General features: G+C 41.2%; 1 protein-coding gene and 1 long non-coding RNA gene across 3 annotated transcripts in view; both read left to right on the top strand.

The window, feature by feature from the left end:
- inpp5a (inositol polyphosphate-5-phosphatase A) overlaps positions 1-21,381 on the top strand; it is a 162,992-nt gene that overhangs the window by 6,617 nt on the left and 134,994 nt on the right. The gene's annotated exons all lie outside the window — the stretch shown is intronic.
- LOC116705182 (uncharacterized) lies at positions 931-20,756 on the top strand. Its single transcript, XR_004335871.1, has 3 exons — positions 931-1,030; positions 6,816-6,820; positions 20,745-20,756. It is a non-coding gene; the product is annotated as an uncharacterized LOC116705182 (long non-coding RNA).

The following is a 21,381-nucleotide window of genomic DNA, read 5'->3' as shown; positions in this document are numbered from 1 at the left end:
ATGGGAAACGACTCCCAAATGGAAAGTTTCATTGTTGAAATACAGGCTTGAGAGCTCAATGGCTGAATGCAAGTTACCACCTATAATTGGAGACACACTTTAGCTGGCAAAGCTCTGCTGCTCTCGGTCTCTGGTCCTCAGGGTGGGAGAAGGAGTGGCCAGGGCCAGCGGATAGAGCGGAAAAAGCCAATGTGGGCTTCTTCGACCTACATATTTAACCATATCTTTTTCATTTCTAATCCAAACAACGTCAAACTTGGCGTCACACTTACCCGTGTCCGTAGCAGGACACTTGTCCAGTTTGAAATCCATCCGACTAACAGTATGCTCACTATGCTCAAAACGCATACACACACACACATACACAGACGCTCCTTTATAGATAGATGTTTTCCTTCCCTGACATGAACGTCTAAAGAAATGGCAGACAAGCCTGTGCAGGTATGTCCATCGTGGTTTACTTAGCTTACTGGGACTCTAATCCACTTGATTTCACATTTTCCACCACCCAAAATCTTTACCCCTCAGAAGTCCTCGTCAGATGTGTTTACAGGCCTTGGTTTGTTTGCATGTGTGCAGTCTCAACCTAAATAAACCCAACAAAAAAAGTAACAAAGTAAACTTTTCCACTATGTTTCGGTCCAGAGAAAACAAACTATAGGTGTGATTTGAGTGCCTTAGTCCACTATAATTCCTTTCCACTTGACAAAAAAAACACCTAACATCTGGCTGTTGTCTTTTAGAGGGTGAGGTTACAGTTCATTACGAGTAGGGCTGGGCAATATGGCAATTTTCATTTTTAAACATGGTCCTAAGTTGCAAATAAAACTCCCGCACACTGTCAAAAAATATGTAAAGTTAAATAATGGGCAGTGTTTTTGTACTCAACCATCTTCAGGCAAGGCATCTTCTAGTACCGAAATATTGTCCATTATTAAACTTTTTGCAAATCACACAGTGTGCAGGAGTTTTCTTTGCAACTTTTGACCTGCTTGTCCCCCTCCGACGCACCTGTCTCACGTTGTAGATGGTTGAAGTATTATTCTCTAAACATAGTCCTAAAATATAAATTCAAATTGATTTTTGAATGATTTTTTTCCGGCGCGATGCTAGGACGCCCGTCAAACACGAAACCCAAATTCCGTCAATCTAAATGCAAGCAGCGCTCAAACATTATTCATTGTTCAACATACTGAATAAGTAACAGAAATAAAAAAAGAAGCAACCACAAAACAATTTTTGCTGGCCTTCACACTGCCTTCTAGTGAAAGGCCTATTTGGCAATGGGAAAAGAAGTCCAACTATTTTTAGCAGGTTTCCCGCTTTAAAAACAACATTTGGCTCTAATTTGTGTGGAAAAAGGGTGTGTGTGTGAGCTCTGGTGATAAGTGAAATCTGGCTTGTTGACAGAGATCATATCATGACTTTTCAGTGGAAAGCTCAGTCGGATTAATCCAAATGATTAAAATTTGACAGATGCCAAATCAATTCTCCAGCCAACTTCCCAGGCTGTGGCTTTCATTTGATTACACCCACTCGGTTTTTGATTACATACACCTCTCGTTAGCCAAGCCAAGATGACCATATGGTGATGCAATAGATAACTATGAATAGCCCCCCTTGTGGATGTGGACTTCTATTATTTTTCACCATATTTCTTCCTCTGTGTCTCCCTCTCCTGTCCACTGACAGCTCTTTAGCTCAGGCTATCGCAGCCCCAACCCCACAGAGCTGCCATATTTACACCACTAAATATAGTGCAGAGCAGGAAAAAATACCTGCCTGACTCAGTGTGTCCTGAAACCTGGAAGCTACGCACACACTGCTCCCAATGTTTTGTCTTTGTGAGGTTTGTGAGAGGTCTGTGCTCTGACCAAACACACTCCTCTGCATCTCGTTAGTGGTAAGGAGCAGTGTGCTTTAAATGTATTTTCATGGCAAACGGGAAGATGTTACTGCATCCAGCATAGAAACTTTATTTAGCCTTTACTCACATGGCTGCTGGTAGTGAATTCCCTAACTGTGTTATATGTAATTGTAATTTAATTCAGGGTGTGTGTTTATAGTGTTGGTGCAAATACTTGTTACCAGACATGATGCTGTGTCGAGGTTGAAATGGAGGAAGCTTACAATGGGAGAATGGCTTTATTCTTAAAGATCATTTTTGGGGCTTTTTTAGGCCTTTATTGACGGGACAGCTGAAGAAATGAAAGGGGAGAGAGAGGGGAAATGACACCCAGCAAAGGGCTGCAGGTCCGAGTCTAACCTGGGCTTGCCGCGTCGAGGAGTAGACCTCTATATATGGGCGCCCGCTCTACCAACTAAGCTATCCGGGCGCCCTTCATTCTTAATATCAAGTCTTTACTTTGTGTCCAGCTCTCCATGTTTTGTCCAGTTTTTATGGGGCTCAAGTTGTATGAGTAGAAGCTTAATATCCGTCACTGTGACCAAATCCTTCATCTGACAGCTTGATTTTGGGTTTCTTCCTCGGCCAAAGCCTGTTCCAGTGTGTTGCTGCAGGGGTGGAAAAGTTTATGAAAGAAAGATCAGATGATGCTATTTTGGTTTTCTCCCTGCTCTGCCCTTCTCTATCCTGTCATAACACGGAATTAGAATTTCAAAAGGAAAAGATGTTGGAAAGAGCTAAAATTTGCCAGCAGGCAAGGCAAGTATAATGAGTTATGTATGTTTAACAGTATCTGATGGTATTTGAGAGTTGATTATTTGATTCATGGATTTAAGCCTGGATTCATAATAAACACTTTACCTTTATATTCAAACTTGTATTTACATTTTCACTGCTATTTCTTTATAATTCCCTCAATATGTGATTCTAAGAGTACTGAAATTTTTTTTTTAAGATGGTAATGAAATGGTAGAAAGTTCAATGGTATTGCGAAATGATTAGCCATATACAAACAACCCCATGCAATACAGAGTATTGTAGATTTTGCATGTCATGTGTTATTGTATAACGTTCATGTATATGTAATCATTTGCATTTAAACCTCATGCTGCCATAGCAGAGCGTGATGTATGTGTTAAGTCTTAAAGGAAAGCTGCTCTGCACAGAGTCCAGCCTACAGCATCCACTCAGCCTGTCACTGGGGATAAGAGTGGAGGGCCCACTTATGAGAAGCGAGGCCCCTTGTCTGTGTCACTCAGTGCTTTGTGTTTTCTTCACACAGCCAGTTGCTGTCGCGAGAGACTACATGCCAGATTCACCGACTCGTCACGGCCTGTCACCGCGACAGCTGGCCGTCAGTCAGCAAGTCCGCTTTCTCAAAATGACCTACAGATTGATCAGGTTACATACATGGGTAATAGCTAAGGATGCTTTGATGTCTCCAGCTTTTTTGCATTGGTCGTTTATATTTTTAGCATTGATCTGAATTAATTAATTTGGGAAAACCACAAGATTCATTCCATAGTTATGGGAATTCTGGACTTAACCCTCCTGTCGTCCTCGGGGTCAAATTTGACCCATTTTCAAAGACTTTCTAAATCAGAAATGTGGGTTTCCTTCAACCAAATTGTAAAAAACAATAAATAGTTCCATACGATGCTCCTCACAAGTTAAATAACTGATCAGTTCACTATTTTCATTGAATCTGGGTGTTTTATTTAATTTTATTGCATTTTAAGAAAACAAGAAGATTTAAGAACACTGTGAGAAAGTGACAAATGTAGGGAAAAATAACGAAAACCTCAAAAAAAAACGCAGAAAAAATCGACAAAGACATTGTAAAAAGTGAAAAAGAACTTCGGGAAGAGTTAGAAAACGTCAAAAAGTGACAACAAATGTCGGAGAAAGCTTCACAAACTTCAAAACAACATCAAAAATGTTCCAAAAAATCAACAAAGAACTTTAGGAAAAGTGACAAAAGTGTCAAAAAGTTTGACCCAAAAAAACTAAATGACGCAAAATGCATTAATTTCAATAGAACTGCTGCCGTCGGTGGTTTTGCTGGCACATTTTACATTTTGAGTTCAACTTTGGGTACTGTAACTTTGACTTTTCATTTTTTAGGGAAGAGTATAAATTATAATCTGCTCCTAAAACAGGAATGGTTTTATAGATTATATTAAATTATGACATAAGAACCGACAGATGAATTACGTCTTTTGAATAAACGGTGCAAACGGTAATGCCAAGTGGGAGTAACACAGCACAGAGAAAATAGAAGGTTGTGACTGACTAGTGCTAACATGTTCCCGGCTGGCTAGTGTGTTACAGCTGCAGTAGTTCCCCAACTAGCCCAGCCAATAGTTTACCTTGGACAGGGTTCTCGCGATCTCATCGGAGGTGTGAAGAGCTACTGGCAGCTACTTACATAGTTATGGTGTGTGTGTGTGTGTGTGTGTGTGTGTGTGTGTGTGTGTGTGGGGGGTGTCGGCGACTGATTGACTATGTCTGATTGTCCTTTTGCATTATCAACTGTCAGGTTGCTCTCTGACTTCACACAAATGGCTGCAGGGTTTTCATGGATGTCTGCGGCCGCCTCACGTCGGATGAACCTGAGGTCTAACAGCTTGCACATTTCCAAAACAGTACAGAACCGAGGTCACACTGCAGATAGATGCTCAATGCGATTCATCCCGAACCCTTCCAAATTAGGAAGTTGTAGAGAGCCCTCAGTAGGAACAACCTTATGCTGCGTGTTTTATCAGTGCAGATGTTTACATTCTTCCTCAGGTTTTTCTCCTAAATGGCAATGAATTATCGAAAGTCGTCCTGGATGGATCTTATTTGGTACATCCAGCTTATCTGGCTGTTTTTCGGAGCTGTGTCTCCCCAGGTGCTGAGTCGAGTCACCATGAGGTGTAGACATGATCATCTTGCTGATGTGGAGAAACCATCTGGCCCCCCCCCGCCCCCCCAGCTGGCCCGAGCTGTTGATGTTACCAGTTAAAATAAACAGTCACTCACTAAACCAGACAGGAGACTTTATAGTGGGGGTATTTCAGGGGAAATGACGCACTCACAGACACCGTCTCACATATGGGAATCTGGAGACGGACTCTTAGTACTATATAATACGAGACAGGGACTTTACAGTGGGTCGACACAGACAACTTTTTCAGTTCAGAGACCCCTCTCAAGAGGATTTGCTAATGCGTTTGTGAGCAGAGCGGGGGGATGAACAGCCAGGCCCCATTGGGCCCACATAAGGAACTGGGATAAATGTGGGAGTGTCGACACGGAGCAAGAGAAGGGTTTATAATAAATTATAATGATAATAAAAAATAAAAATTTATTTATACAGCCCCTTTCATACAGAGAGTGTAGCTCAAAGTGCATTACAACAAAGCAGAGAGACCACAAAACAAATAACATTAAGACAACAAAATCAGTGTCCAAATAATCAAATCAACAATGTGAACCGCCACGGTTTTCTCTTCAGGGAATCATCAGTGGGATGAGTACGGGGTGTTGGGAGTTGGGTTGGGAACCAGAGGGTCGCTGGTTCAAATCCCCTACGGACCAAAGTACAGAGTGTGGATTGGTAGCTGGAGAGGTACCACTTACTCAAGAGCAAGGCACCGTACCTAGGACCTAGCGTGTGTGTGTGTGTGTGTGTGTGTACTGTATTTCAGAGGGTAAATTGAATTTCCCCACAGGGGATCAATAAACTGTAGAAATTTTAGTATCGCAGCTTCTGTTATTTGATTTGCAAGTCTGATGTCCCCACAGTGCTAAACGTTTCCGCACCCACGGTTAATGTGTTTTAGTATGAAAGTAAGGGTGTAAGCTATTCCTGGGGTGTTCTAGTCTATTTACCCTATGGTATTTATACAAAACAAGGTTACGTTGGTAACCGGGTTAAACACAGAATTGCCCTGTGCTAATAACCCTAAACCCTAACCTTAAATATGTCAAACCCACAGTGCACTATTGTCACTACGGTTTTCCATGAGTAGACCTTAGAGCCGACTCCCTTCTGCACATGCACAATGTTAGTAGACCTGCAGAGCGGAGTTACCTGAAGGATTTCTCATACATACACAAGGGTGGCTGGGAATCAGGTGGTAAGGGTCTACCGATCAGAAGGTTGGTGGTTCGATCCCTGGCCCTGCAGTTCCATGCCGTGGTATCCATCGGATTGTAAATGAGGCCTCGGTCAAGTGTATGAATGTTTGTGAATGGTAAATGGTCCCTGTACTATGTAAAAGCACTTACTAGAAAAACACTATATACAGTATATAAATACAGTCCATTTACATTACACACTCTATATTTTGCCAAGCTGTACATCCATGTCCAGCTATGCATGGCTGTTGAGTCATTCGTTACATGTAAGGATGGAAGTTGTGTGTTTAGTAAATGATGAGTGTATTTATGGTCTTTTCAGATCTAATGTTCATTGATTTTCTTTTCTTTTTCTCCCATATGACGGGCCTCTTGTGTCACATAGAGAATGAGAGGGTTCCACTAAAATTATTATTATTAACTTAATAATGGTTCCATTCACATAAATCACAAAGAAATCTCACTTGACTGTGGTGGTATTTAGCCATGCAGATAGTTTTGTTTTTATCTGTTGAGGTTTTGAGATAGCTATGTCTGAGAACACAATGATTACAATACAAGAATTATATTTATCTTGTGCAGGTTGAAGTTTCAGAGGCATATACTAAAACCTTGTGACGTAAAGTATTTCATTAGGGCTGCAGCTATTGATTCTTTTTTTAGTTATCGAGGTTTCTCTGATTATTTCATGATTAATCGAATAATAAGTACTTTCGCTTTATATTAAACAGGAAACCGTAAATATACAAAAGAGAGGTTTCCTTTTTTTTTTTTTTTAAAGCAGAAAATGTATTGCCTAAATTGCCTACAATAACAAGAATAGATGCTAATATTTTTAAGCATTGGCCACCAAGCCCCTTATTCTGTTGGCTAAAGCACATTTTTGGTGGCCCAAATGGAACTCTTTTCCACCCCCTTCCCCTTCTGCCTTTACTCTGGAAATGCAAAAGAGCTGTTTACTAAGCCCAGTAAATGTGACTGTTCAAAGCTTACATCCGAGCTAGTCCACTACACCGTTCAGGGCGACACATTTTAAGAAGGCTAATACTGAGTGAGGAGAAAGACCAAAGAATGCAGACATCAGCGGTATGGTCCGATGTCATGATTCACGTGCATATTAAGTAGCCATGAGGTTAACTGCTCCAGGGGGGAGGGGCTAACATCAGCTAAGTTTACAAAAATGTGTCAAAATGTCAAGATTTGTAGCAAACCAATAAACAGTTAGACTACAAATTGACGGCTTTTGTTTCAGCGTGTTTGTAAAACCTTGCTACTTGCAGAGTAGCATGCTGTAGACTAGCGCGGTGGACGTTAGTTAGCCTACCTTGTGTCGGGTTCGTTCCCGACACAATAGCCCTATGGTAAGTTTGTGTGCGATTTAAGAAGATTTAAGTCTTTGTTGATAAGTATCTGCTGTCTGTCTTGCATGTCATGTTACGTTAATGCTCTACAGATACGACAGAAGTTCATTTAGGCCAGGTTTTGATAACAGCACATGGGATGTTGGGGGTTTTAACTCCTCTGTAAGTTTGAAGTAGACTTTGCACAGGGGAAGTCTGTTCATACACGATGACAACCACGGCTTTTTTCATCTGTCACGTATGTTTGCCTTCTTGCTATTTCACTTTTTTTTTACCAAACTTGGGTGAGGTGCCAATGTGGTTTGTTACAGCTATGTGCGCTTCAAAACCAAATACAGAAGTAAAGCATGCCAGCCTTATCTTGGCAAGACATTTTTTCAAATGGGTCTAATTGTTCACCGCCTTGCACATTTTGCCTTTACTTGAAATTGCAAAGACGTGTTTACAGAAGCCACTTTACTGTGTACCCAAAGTGCGTCTCTGAGCAGTCGCACTTACACAGTTCAGGCGACACATTTTGAGATGCTTTATACTCGATGAGGTAGATAGACCAAGAATGCGACTCCATCGTACTGCGTCCGTGTCATGATGAGTGCAATTAAGTTACCAGAAGTGTACTTCTCCAGAGGCGAGGTAAAAGTCACTAAGGTTCCCCAAAATGTGTCAATGTCATAGATTTAGCATACCACTAGACGTTCCTACAAACAAGTGACCGTTTTATTCACAAATGATTGATAAACTTGCTACCTTTAGATGCTCTTAACATGAGCGGTGGACTTAGTTGAGACTACTTGGTACGGGATTCGTTCACTCACATAGAAAGCCTATGGTAATGCTTTGTGTGCGTTTAAAAAATTAAGTCTTGTGAATAATCTCGCGCTGTCTTGCATCCATGTTACGTAATGCTCTACATCGAATACGAAAGTTCATTTAGCCGTTTTCATAAACTAACATGGGAGTTTGGTTTTAACTCCTCTTAGTTCCATCTTACCAAAAAGTATCTTCTCACATATCTGAAGTGCATAATGAGTATCCCATGCCGCCTCAGACATGATGCAATGAACTTGATTTGCCAGTTTGACACAAACTCTAAACTATTGACACTTTATTATCAAGCCTAAACAAACTGTAGTCTCCCCCGATGTCTCTCTGTTTCTTTGCATCTTCTGTGTTACTGCTCTAGTTTATTAATCTAGTGAAAACGGCTTCTCCAGCTGGGCTGCACTTCTTCTCACTCCCTTTATCCCCTGCAGAGATCTCTACACTTACCAGTTCCCTTTATCTCTTTCCCATACACACTCAGGCCCACATTCCCAGCAGGACGGCTGTTTACTTAACCCTAGCCTTTGACGGAGATTCCTCAGTGTCTCCGTCCACGTACAGTCGGTGGGTGAAGAGTTCCCAGTTAAGGCTATTGTTTTCTTTCCACCGTGGCCCCAGCCTGAAAAAGTACAAGCTGGTCTGGCCAAGCCATCAAGCAGGGCTTGGTACTGAGTCTGAGTCTGCTTCTGACTGACTATTCTTTCCCCCCGACCTCTTACTCTTTCGGGTTTCCTGCTCTAGAGTAGGGATCAACCGATTAACGGCCCGTTTTTTTAACTGGTTTATCTGCATCGTTTTCTTTTTGGCCTGATAACCAATAAAGTTAATATATTAAAAAGTGTGCTACTTTGGCTCTGCTCCAGCTCTGTGTCTGTCCCTCTGCTTCGGTTTCACTCACCGCTGAGTCCGACTCCATGTCCCGCCCACAACACCGTGTGATTGGCTAGATGTTATACGAGTAATAATCAATCAACACTCAACCACGCTGCTAACAGCCAATCAATACTCATCAACCTCAGAACTGCTGAAATGCAGCGGCCCAGAGCAGAAGCGTCTCATTCCCAGTGCAGTTTGTCCATTAAGCTTCTAAGGTAAGGCTGCAGGAAGTCCCCACACCAAAGTTAAAAAAGTCGCTGGGCTTCTGTAAATATCTGGTATAATTTGGTCATGATTATACATTTTTGGTGAATTAAAAAGCATGTTAAGTTCTCGCATCAATCATAATGTTACATTGTTCAAAAGTACATCTTCAGTCACTTAGAACTCCGTCTGGTTTCACTCAACAACTTGCTAAGCCATAATGGAAAACTCCCGCCAGATGAACATCAGTATTTGACTGTTTGACACTCTCTGGTTCCCATTTAAGGCAAGCCAAGAGACAGACACACACACACACACACACACACACACACACACACACACACACACACACACACACACACACACACACACACACACACACACACACACACACACACACACACACACACACACACAGTAATACAGCATACACTTGCTACTGGCACTCCATAACTACTGAAATAGCCTGATAGCTTCTGTTATATGTCACATGGCACTCCAAAGAGTTTCAGCTTTATATTTATTATACTTGCAAAAGTGGAGTAGTGTCTTTAGATATGTACTACTACTGAATATATGGATTTTTTTTTTTTTTTTTATTTCGCTATTGGGAGTCAGTTTTTGTTTTCCTCCTTGAAATGCAAATAGAGGGCCAGCTGCACAAGATGCTGTGGTGTTGGAGCTCGGCGTCTACTTCAATTACTGCATCACTTGTCCTCCCACTCTCAGCCTCACTTCTGGGGGAAATGAAGGCACAGAACAGTTATGTTGTATTCTTTCAAAAATACTAAACACCAGATTAGTACGGTATTCTAAAACAGTAAAATCTACATTTTAGACACAAACTGACACAACAGTGAAGCAAAATGTCTCCCTCTGTCACCAACATGTATAAAAGGTGCTCCGTGCTAGGCATACATAGCTCAATGCAAGTGTACAGCATTTCTTCGCTGTCGGGCAGAAAGCAAAAATCAATGCCATTGGTCAACCTTAATGACTTCCTGTGGGATTTTACACATATTCAAACGCTGATGAAGCATTTCATCTGATTTCGTCTAAGGTAAATAGGTCAGTTACATTTTTTCAAATTTTTATTTCCTGGAAAAACAATGGTCTTGGACATATAATATTTTCACCCGACCGCAAACATTTTAAGTTTTTTGTATAGCAATGATATATATTAGTTTTCTTGAACTTCCCTTATAATAAGTATAGCAATAAACAATATACTTTAATACTTTAAAACACACTGAACTATAGCTGTAAGCATGTGTAGGGGCATTTTGTCCTGTGAAGCATCTATAACTGGAGAATGACAAATCCTATAGCACTGTTCTTTTCATATAAAATGACATATGTTTTAATATGAAGTATTTATTTGTTAATAGGGGTGTAACGGTACACAGACGTCACGGTTCAGTTCGCACCGATGATGGGTTCGGTGTGGGGTTTGGTACAGCGGAAATAAGAAACAAAAGCACAAGAATCCGCTTTTTTAAAATTTATTTTGGACATTAGTGCAAGTGTCAAAGACGGGCAAAATCCTCCTGCTGGAGACTGAGGTAGCATTTTGCCCCCCTGGCAACATTGGTAAACAATTTTTCCTTATAAAAAGACTTGAGACAGAACATTGTGTGGATTACAGTGATAGTTTAATGTAGTGACCCCGATCCTAAGCTAAAAAGCAGGGAGCCTCGACTGTGCTGATGGGCCTGAGTCGTACACAGCTGGGTGGGAGCGGGACCACTCCCCAAAGATTTCCCCTTTGTTTTTAAAATTATCACTGGGGCCTTGCCAGTTTTCCAGCACACACTGTTTGTGTGCATCTATGCAGAGCGTGTGTTGTGTGTTGTGTGTGTTGTGTGTGTGTGTGTGTGTGTGTGTGTGTTATCTGCCTTATCATCCCCGGCCTTTGCAGAGGGTTATCACCTGGTTCTTCCACTGCGGTCAGCTCGAACAATGCAGACCCTCCCTCGTCTCCCCACCACTTCTGCCTCTCCTCTTGCAGCTATATATAAACCTCAGCCACAAGTTTGTCTTTGTCCATGACATCCTATTATTTCTTTATGCGGTTGCCGGAAAAAGGTCCCATGTTCCCTGGCCTGGGGAACTGTGTGACAGTTAAGTAGGTCTACATAGCCTCACCCAAATTTCCTCTCCCAGTAGCAAAACAGTGAGAAAGCTATCATAGGAAACACTACATCAAGTGGATGGGTATTTGACATGTCTAAAAAATGCTCTTCCTGGTGTTTGTTTGGGACACATTTTATTTATTAATTTATTTGTCATTTTGCTTCATCTACACCTCTGCTACATCAGAGATGTCAGTCAGTGTCTCTGTGCTGCAGTGCGATTCCTTGATGAAAGAGATTAAGATTTGTCCCGGGAGCGGTAAACTGTTGTTTGTAACATAGATTTGAACAGAAAGATGGAGCAGTGATTTAAGTGGCCATTGAATTGACAGGCAATAGACAAGGAAGAAACTTCACACGCCACCTGGACGTACACTTGTCTAAAGGGTTGCTCTGGCCTTTTGCCTGCAGAGTGTCAGCGCTCCTTTAGAGAGAGTGTCTGTTCATCCCTCGGGCTCCATGGGACAGCCTTGAAATGCCTGTCCACATACCAGCTGGACAGACGGTAGCATCTCCACCTTGCCTGCCTCACAGGTTTTTATTACCTAATTTGGCCAGCGAGAGGGTAGTTAGAGTAAGAGGACAAATGCCCGGTGAAAACGGACCACAATTATCCACCTGCTAATGTTCATAATGTCGCTTTTATTGGGATTTGCCTTTTCTGGATGACAGATGGTAACCTTGTTAAATTGCGTAAGTAAAATGTGTAAATGGATGTTCCTGCTCAAGTCCCGCTTTGTGTGCCAGTTGGGTTGCAGAAACAGTCTAGCTATACTGTGCTACTGAAGTTGTATGGCAGGAATAACATCATTGTACTTTGGCTATTAAAAGCTGTCAAATAGACATAAAACTGTCAGGCTGAAAGTTGAACAAGGATGACAAAATCTGGCATCTGGTTTGTGCTATTTGTAAAATGAATTAAAAACCATAGCCTGGCCGTGCACTTTGTATCCAGAGATACAGCGATATAGATTCATCTGTTTTACTGGCAGTGTGCTGTTGACCCCTTACAGCCCAGGCCTAGTTATAACTCCTTCTGTAACACTCATCTTTATCTGGATATCTACCTGCAACTATAGCATGTCTTAATACTTCAAGTCTTATAGACGGCTCAAAGAGAGTATTTGCATGGTCAAATTTCTCCTGTCTGTATAATGATACAAAGCACACTTTGGTGCCTCAGTGCTCAAACTATAATGAGCGGACGTAGGGCTGGGCGATAGGGAGAAAATCAAATATCACGATATTTTTGACCAATACCTCTATCGATACTGCAACGATATTGTTGTGTTGACTATTGGTGCTTTTACTAAATATTTACACAATGAGATTTTTAATAAATAATCATCAGTAATGTGGATATGATGACTAAGTGGGTAAAGGCTAATAATAGAATATTGCTACAGTCTGGTAAGTTCAGAAAATGACATCAGTTTACTGTAAAACCAGGAAAAGCGCCTCCAGTAGAATTGCTCGGTGGTAATTTTGCACCAATTCACAAACCGTTTTTAAAATCTGTATTATATTTATAAATCAACATATTTATTAAGCATTTTTTTTTGACAACAACCGAGCCAACTCTGTTTGCGTATGTAGGCCATGAGACGTGGCAGAAAGTTCTGGAATGAATCTAATAAAGGGACCTTGACTTTTTTTTGTCAAATTACTATACCCTACTGTGCCAATTTAAAAATATCCTTAGTGTGGGGGGGGGCCTCTAGCTCACCCAGTAAGAGCATTCGACCCATGTTGGCTGAGTCCTGCAGCGGCCTGGGTTCAAATCCCACCTGCTGCCCTTTGATCCCCCCCATCTCTCTCCCCCCCCTCATGTCTATCCATAGTCATTAAAAAAATAAAGGGAAAACCCCCCCAAAAAAACTCCTCAGTGAAAAAGGCCTATCATATGTTTTGATTATTTTTGCAAATAAGGACAAGAGACAATAATAATTACATTTCGGCATGACTGGAACTAATTTTGTCAATTGCGATCTTTAAATTTTTTCTAATTCCAAGTTGCTCTTGAGCAAAACACTCCTCCAGTGGAGGTGCTCAGTGGCTGTGTGTATTATTTTCAGTGTAAATACTCAGTCTGTGGATAAAGTGATGGTTAAGTGGAGTGTAAGTGGAGTTAAAGCTACTGTATGTTTGCATTCTCGGAGTAAGTCTACATGAGCACGTTGGGTGTTGGTCTTGAGTGAGGCGCTTCTTACATCTACATGTTTGCACACACACGGATCCCAACTCAGCGACTGGGAGAGGCAGAGCGAGGGTCTTATCTGATTGGCTGCTGGCGGAGTTAAAGTGGTATGTAAAGGGACACCTAAGAAGATCAGTGGCCGGGGTTTGCCCTTTCTCCTCCGTCATATTTTCCACTTTCCGCTTCTGTGCTAGAAAACGTAGTACAAGACTTTCACCCTGTGAAACCGTGGCAACATCTAACATGGCAGAATAACATAGGCTTTTTCATGGTGCTTGAACATTCACAATTCCAATGTCATGGTAGTTAGCTGCACTGATTATTCTTATTTTTTTTTTATTGATTTGATAGCAAATACATGCATACACATGGAAATGGGGAGTACTATGCCCTTTCACTGGCGGCAATCTTTTTCTTAAAGGCTAACTGTCTCCTACAATATATTGATATCCTCTGTTCTTTTAAGAGCTGAAATTAAATGGGTTAATCTAGCTAACATAATCTTATTGGTGTGTTAACTGTAATTACTGTAATGAGTCTACAACAATGTTTAGGCCCAATGCATTTGGCCAGTCAAACAGCAGCACAGTGGAGACACTATGCTACTGGCCAACGGCATGAATTCACATGACAAGAATTCATCAAAGTTAACTCTACTTCAGAAATTCTCGCTGAAAGCCAGAGATTCTATTGAAATGAATTGATTTAGCAGGTGTGAGAGGGCCATTAGGAGAAAGAGAAGCAGATCAAACCAGAATCACATTAACCAAAACGAGACCAGATGCAGCCATTCTACTTCTTTTTTTTCCTCTAGTAGCAATTGTTATTGTTACTTTGATCCTAGTTATTCATTTTTGTTAATCACGCTGCTGTAGGAAGGATGCTGCGGAGAGTTAAAGTGCCCATATTATGAAAAGAAAATCACTTTTTCTTGGATTTGGGGTGTTAATTTGTGTCTCTGGTGTTTCCACACACATACAAACTTGAAATACAAAAAACTGCTTATGTTTTGAGTGAGATCTAGTTCCAGTCTCTGGGTGAGCTGTTAAACATCTGCACGGCTTTCTACATCACTAGCCGAGATGAGGTGGTAACCGTAGCAAGCTAGCTCGTTCTCAATGGCAGAACACTGCTACAACACCCACTAATGGACCTTAATCTCCAAAAGAACTACTTCCTGTCCCTGTTGTGCAGGTATTCCACAAGTGTCCCTGGTCTAGAAGAAGTCTCCCACCTAATCCTGCCTTGGACTGACCAAAGCTGGAGAAAGAGTTATCTAGCTGATGGGAGCTTACCGAGCTACTGAGCATGTGCGGCTCCCAACAAAGATAGGAAAGAAGTGAGATCTCTCACTCTGGAGCTAAAACCGAGACACACAGGGTGAAAAGAGGAGCTGCAGAAAATTAAACCATGTAAACCTATTCTGGTACAACCTCTAAATACAATTATCAACCTAAAAATGATCATAATATGGGAGCTTTAATGTGTGAAACAACCTAAAAACAATGGCCATTTCACCTGGGGGGGGGGGTAGTGAAGGTGAGTTTAGGGCACAAATTTTTGCTTTTGTCTGTGGGACTCAGTGGAGTTCCTTCACATAAGTTAGAGACAACACTGTGTGTGTGTGTGTGTGTGTGTGTGTGTGTGTGTGTGTGTGTGGTGTGTGTGTGTGTGGTGTGTGCTAGCCAAAGAATGTTTGTGAGTTTGTATAAATTTTGCATCTGGAACAGAGAGATTACATAGAATTTTGTCTCTCAATTCCTGTTTACGCGTCTCTAATGACCCCACTTTACACTCCTTATCCTTTTGTGTGTGTGGTTGTGTGTGGTGTGTGTGGTGTGTGTGTGTGTGTGTGTGTCTGTTGTTCTTTTTGTCTGTGTGTGTGTTTTGTGTGCTGTGTGTTCTGTGTGTCGTGCGTGTGCGGTCTGTGGTGTTGTCTGTGTGTCCCCATTTCTTCCTGTCTTATTGTATGCCTTTTATTGTGCTGGAAGGTCACCAGAGAGTGACAGGACTCCCGGGAGGCGTGATTGGATGCATGAGATGATGAATGGGAACAGACTGAAGTAAATAGGAACTCGGGGGGGTTGCATCTGGAAAACTGAGGAGGAGTTTTGTGAGACCCACTTCACTCCAAAGGGAGACGTACCGACTAGGGATGGGCATCTTTGAGATTTTTACGGTATTACTTAGAGCCCGACCGATAAAGGATTTTTAAGGCCGATACTGATACCAATATTTGGTCATTTAAAAATCTGACATGCCAATATATCAGCCGATATATATTTAAGAAAAAAATTAATCAAGAAAATGCGTTACTAAACATAAACCGATTTCCCTAACATTTATTTGTCGTTATTTATGACTTCTCACTAAAATATGATAATTTGTTTTATTGTCACAACAGAACAGAGGAACATCCAAATATATTAATTTTCTGTCAGAATCATTTATTTGTCATTATAAATAATTCTGATTAATGGATAATTAAAAATATACAGATTTTTTTCAAATTGGCCATTAAATGACGATATATTGGGAAATGCCTGATATCGGCCGATATTCACGGCCCGCCGATATATATCGGTCGAGTCTAGTATTACTACTCTTTATCGATACGGTACTTTTTTTAAGAAAAACAAATTAACAACAGAATTATTATTTTCTCATATGTAGTGTATATTAACATTCTTGAGTAACAAACTACAAAAGCAATGTTTTGAGAAGATTATAGAGAAATAGTATAAACATTTTAAAGCAATGAAACAGCATTTTTCTCTGTCTCTGGGTCCAATTGACCCATTTTCCTATATCAATGTTAATTTTTAATTCCCCCAAATAACATGATTGATTCCACACAACGCTCTTTGGCAAGTACAAATCTCTACTTTCATTAATTTTGGGGCGTCTTATTCAATTTCATAGCATTTGAAAAACAAATTGAAGTGACATATACCTATTTCCTTGTTTACTCAACATCAGTCTAATTTTAGCGAAAATAGCTAATCTTGCTTTTCTAACTCAAACATAGATACAATCTGTAAAAACTGAGGTTCATGAATAATTCAAAAAATAATGTAAACAAAGTTGCAAAGTTAGTATAAAGAGTGTGAAATGTAAAAAGTGGCAAACTGAAAAAAGTGTTGAAAAAAAAGACAAAAACGTGAGAAAACAGTTAAAAGCATGTGAAAGATTCACTAGAGGGGATCATTGACGGAACAACAAGGGTTAAAAAAACACATTGTTATTTGGCTTGGGTGAGACATGCAGATCGGATGCAAAAGGTCCAGCAGGTCTCAGGTGTTGTTCTGGAGATAAAATCAACATGTTCCCCTTCTCTGGACGAAGTCAGGAGCTCTCCTGGCTCATGGTGTTCCCTGCAGATCACTACCATGACACTGTCTGACCATCTCAGTTGAATTAATAAACCGCCCTCACCAATCAGCTGGCTAATAGCTACCTGTAATCATTAACTCTCACTTAACTCTGTGTGTGGGCTCCAGGCTGCTAGCATACAACATAGCTGGGGCAACGATAGAGGAACTAGCTAGAGGGTCGGAAACTGGATTTCTCCACCTGTATATGATGGACTTTACTTTAATGATTTGAAAGATTACTCATGTTTTTTTTTTAATTTTATTTGTCAGCCTCAATTATCCCTTGTGTTGTCTTCTTTTCTGGAAAATCAACACTTTTGTTGACGCTTTTTGTCTATGTTTTTAACATTTTCTTACGTTTTTATCCCTTTTTTCAATGTTTGTCACTTTGTTTTGACGTTCAACACTATGTAACACTAACTTGTTAACTTTGGGTTTACAGTTATTTTGGGAATTTATGGTCAATAAACCTCATTTATAGGAAATGATACCTAATGTTTGAGTTAGAAAAGCAGAAATTAGGAATTATTTCGACTAAAATTAAAGGAATGGATGTTGATGGATAATCACAGACTGGAATATGTCAACTTTTACTCAATACTATTTCTAAACCACTTCTATTTCTTTCTCCAAATGCTATAAAATTGAATAAGACGCCTAAAAATGAATGAAAGTAGAGATTTGTACTTGGCACAGAGCGTTGTGTGGATTAAATCATGTGATTTTGGGGAATTAAAAAGAACATTGATATAGGAAAACGGGTCAATTTGACCAAAGGACAACATGAGGGTTAAAGTAAAGTGTAGCTACACTAAAACAGGATGTTGTGTGTGTGTGTAGATGTGCACGCGCAGCAACGTGTGTGAGTGAGCGCTAAGCTGGTTTTAATCCCTGAAAACAGTGAATCATTTTGCGCATCTGTGAGTAAATCTCAGGCAGGTCAGGATTCAGTTTTTGCAGTCCGCTCTGCTGGGCCCAAAGCGCTTTGCCTTTGTTCAGGTGATCATAGTTTTTTTTTTCAGTGTCTGCCCACATCACAGCTCCCACTCATCTATATGATACAGCAGTTCTAGTGTTCATTCTATTTGTGGACTGCACTCATTTCTCAGTATCTGGAGAGATGTGTGAAGACTTTTATTTGGATAAGACTAAATTTGATTGTTTTGCTGTTGCTGGCTTTAACAATAAGAGAGTTGTACAGAGGCGCTATGCATGGCGTTCTTGGTTGGCCAGGCAGAGACAACTATCAGATGCATTGCCCTGACATTTTCCCAGACATTTATTTCGCCCACAGGCAAGACAGGGGATCACCGAGTCCTAAGGGACTTGGTGATCCCCTGTCTGGGAACTCCTGTCGGTAAGGGCCGACGCCAAAAATTGTAGTCTGGACAGGCAAAAACGGCGACCTTTGGAAACGACAATGCACGTCACTCAGTCTTATTGGTTAGGTAGGCTTCCATTCCTTTTGAGCAAAGTTTCCATCTTGTCGTTGGTCCCAGCACGTAAATCTCTGGGCGTACTTTTCACCATGGTCTTTCTTTCTCCAAAGCATTTGTTGTGTTTTCAACTTATGTAAATGGACTGTTCTGATATAGGGTTTTTCCAGTCTCAACGACCAATCAAAGCGCTTTTACATAGTACAGGAACCAGATAAACGCTCATTTACACTCCGATGGCGCAGGGTTTAGTGTCTTGCACTTCAAAACGGGACGGCAAGGCCTGGGATCACACCACCAACCTTCCAAGCAGGCGTTGGCTTTACCACTGAGCCACAGCCGTCCTTATACACCTAGGATTTCAAACCACAGAGTAACGTCAGACAATCCGCTTCCTGTTTACACCGGCACGCAAATGCCCAGTGAATGGTCATGTGAATGCGTTGTCAGACGTGTTAGTATGGACGGATTTCATTTCTGATATAGATCCTAAAGATAGTTCTGTAAAAACATTCAAAATGCAGTTTATAAATGAAAATGTATGAGTGTGGTTGTAGCCTTAGGTGCACATGGGACTTCATAAGCACTATGCTTTTTCTTATATGGCAAGACCCTTCTTCATCTTACAGTGCCATGGCAACCTAAAGGTGCATCATGTGTTACTTTCTCCCCTCACTGGCCGCTAGGCTAGTTTTTTAACTGTAAGAGAAGTTAACTCTTGAAATGTCTTCTGAAATGTAGGTTAGTGTAATCACATTCCCAACTGTGGCTCTGTGATGTCAGTTCTTTAGAAAGTTTCAAAACTGGATTGTGAGATGATTGTGTGATTGTGTCATAGAGGTTGTGAACTCTAATTGCCCAAAAAGGGAAATGATAAAGATAAACGTGTATGCCCTGCTTGCAGGGACCTTACCAGCTGTGTGCTGAAGTTTTTCAGAGAAAATGTTAAAATATTCAGGAAGGAGCCACAGAGAATATTAAATGCAAGTAGAGAGAATGAGCGAGAAGAAAGAGGAGGAAGGATTGAGAGAGTTCAGCTGTAGGGCCAGGTCATGGTGGTCTAAGTACCTCCACCCAAACACTTCCAGCTCCTACGTACAGCTGGTGCCTTCACTCACTTCACTACACATTTCAGCTGCCTCAGCAGATGGTCAGCCATCGTTTAACAAGCTCGCCGTGTGTCCATGGTCTTCGTCCCACCCAGGTTTTAACCACCGAGGGTTGTTGTGGTGTTTGTGAGGCGTGACTCACCCACTCTGGGTCTGGTTGAGGTCTGTGACCGGGCACTGTGTTGTGGAAAGCCAGCGCTCCCTCCACTGTTTATTTTGGAAGTTTGGTTTTCTGGCACTTTGTGAAGGTCAATGATGAGGGCTGTCATCACATGAGAGCGCTGGGAGATGCAGTATATGCTTCATTTTGACATATTTTGTACATGTTTTCTGATGGAGGAGCAAGGGGAAGAGTCCGGTTTGGCCTGTTTTGGGCTTGCCTGATGGACTGTGATGGATGTGACCTATTTTTGTGTGACACAGATCCCCACGTTGATCTCGCTGCTCAACACAGCACACAGTGACAGAAAGCACTGTTGCAGGGCTTCTTACTTTTAGACTTTTTAATGGGGTCCTTGTGGAAATGGAAACTAACCCTTCCGTGACCCTCCCCCCTGCTCTATCTCCCCCCCTTACTTTTTTCCCAATTCTCACTCTCTCTCAAGCACTCCCACAGCAGGAAGAACCCAATTATAGAGATATCGGTCCATGCTGAAAAAGTGATAGCCTGTGAAATGTCTTCGGCGTCACACAGAGACAATGTTTGTCCTGCCCCAGTGCAAACAGGATGCTGTGTGCAGGAGAGCGGCGCGAGATAAGAGCAGACAACGGCAAGTGGGAAAGACAAAAAAAAACTAAAAATAAAATAATAATAATGGCAACCAACAGTGCAGAGGGCAATGTGGACAGATAGGGTGAAAAACAGCTGGAAGACAGATGATGTAGAGATGATCTGTTGACCCCAAGAGAGACAGGAGCAGAGTAGGGTTACAGTTACAGTATCACAAGAATAGTGTGATTCTTCAACAGGAAGTAGGAGGGTATGCGCCGCCACCTTAAGGAAACACAACTTGTGCTACAGACATTGTGTTGTCTCTCCTCCTCCTCCTACTCGTAACCATATCCTAAAAGGTTCACAAGGACTTCAATTACCAAGGAAATTACCGGTCGATTTGCATCATCATTTGTAGAATAATATAAAAAAAGGCTCAGGTGCACGACGTTGGCGGATGCCACGGTCTGCGCAACGGAACCGGCAACAGGGATTTGTATGATAGGTGTAATCACATGTTATTCTCACACAGAAACAGATTACAGGGGATTATATTTTATCCCCCCCCCCCCCACTAAGCCAAAGATCATTCTCGCTCTCAGTGGAATTATCCACTGAGCTCACTTTGTCCTTAATGCGGGTCATGCCAAGTGTTAAAAAATGATTATGTTAATGCTATGAGGTTATGAGTTATTTCTTTTGAAAGACACTTACATGACAAAAAAAAAAAAGATCTTGTTTGATTAAGAGTTAAAGTAAGTTGTTTGAACTTTTCCATACTGATTAACCACTCTACTCCTGTCACGGTTACCGCTGATTTATGGATGTCCAAATATTTGCATGCACTCTCACACTTTAAAGGCTTAACTTGGACACCATACATCACACAAAAACCCATTCAGACATTGCCGTTGTAATGTAATTATGGGATGTTACTTCCAGGGGACATGATTGACGTTATCCTCCAATAGCAACAGTACATAGCAGCCTAACAGTTATTCATATCACTGGATTATGGCTGCACAATATACCGTTTTTTTCTTTTTTAATCGTCATCGTAATGTCAACACATTGCAAAAGGCTACAACTTATCGCAATAGACACTCAAAGATTTTGAAAGTAAATAT

This window comes from Etheostoma spectabile, chromosome 17, assembly GCF_008692095.1.
Source record: "Etheostoma spectabile isolate EspeVRDwgs_2016 chromosome 17, UIUC_Espe_1.0, whole genome shotgun sequence".
NCBI lineage: Eukaryota > Metazoa > Chordata > Actinopteri > Perciformes > Percidae > Etheostoma > Etheostoma spectabile.
The sequence above is the reverse complement of the archived record's forward strand: the minus strand, read 5'-3'. Positions and strand labels throughout refer to the sequence as shown.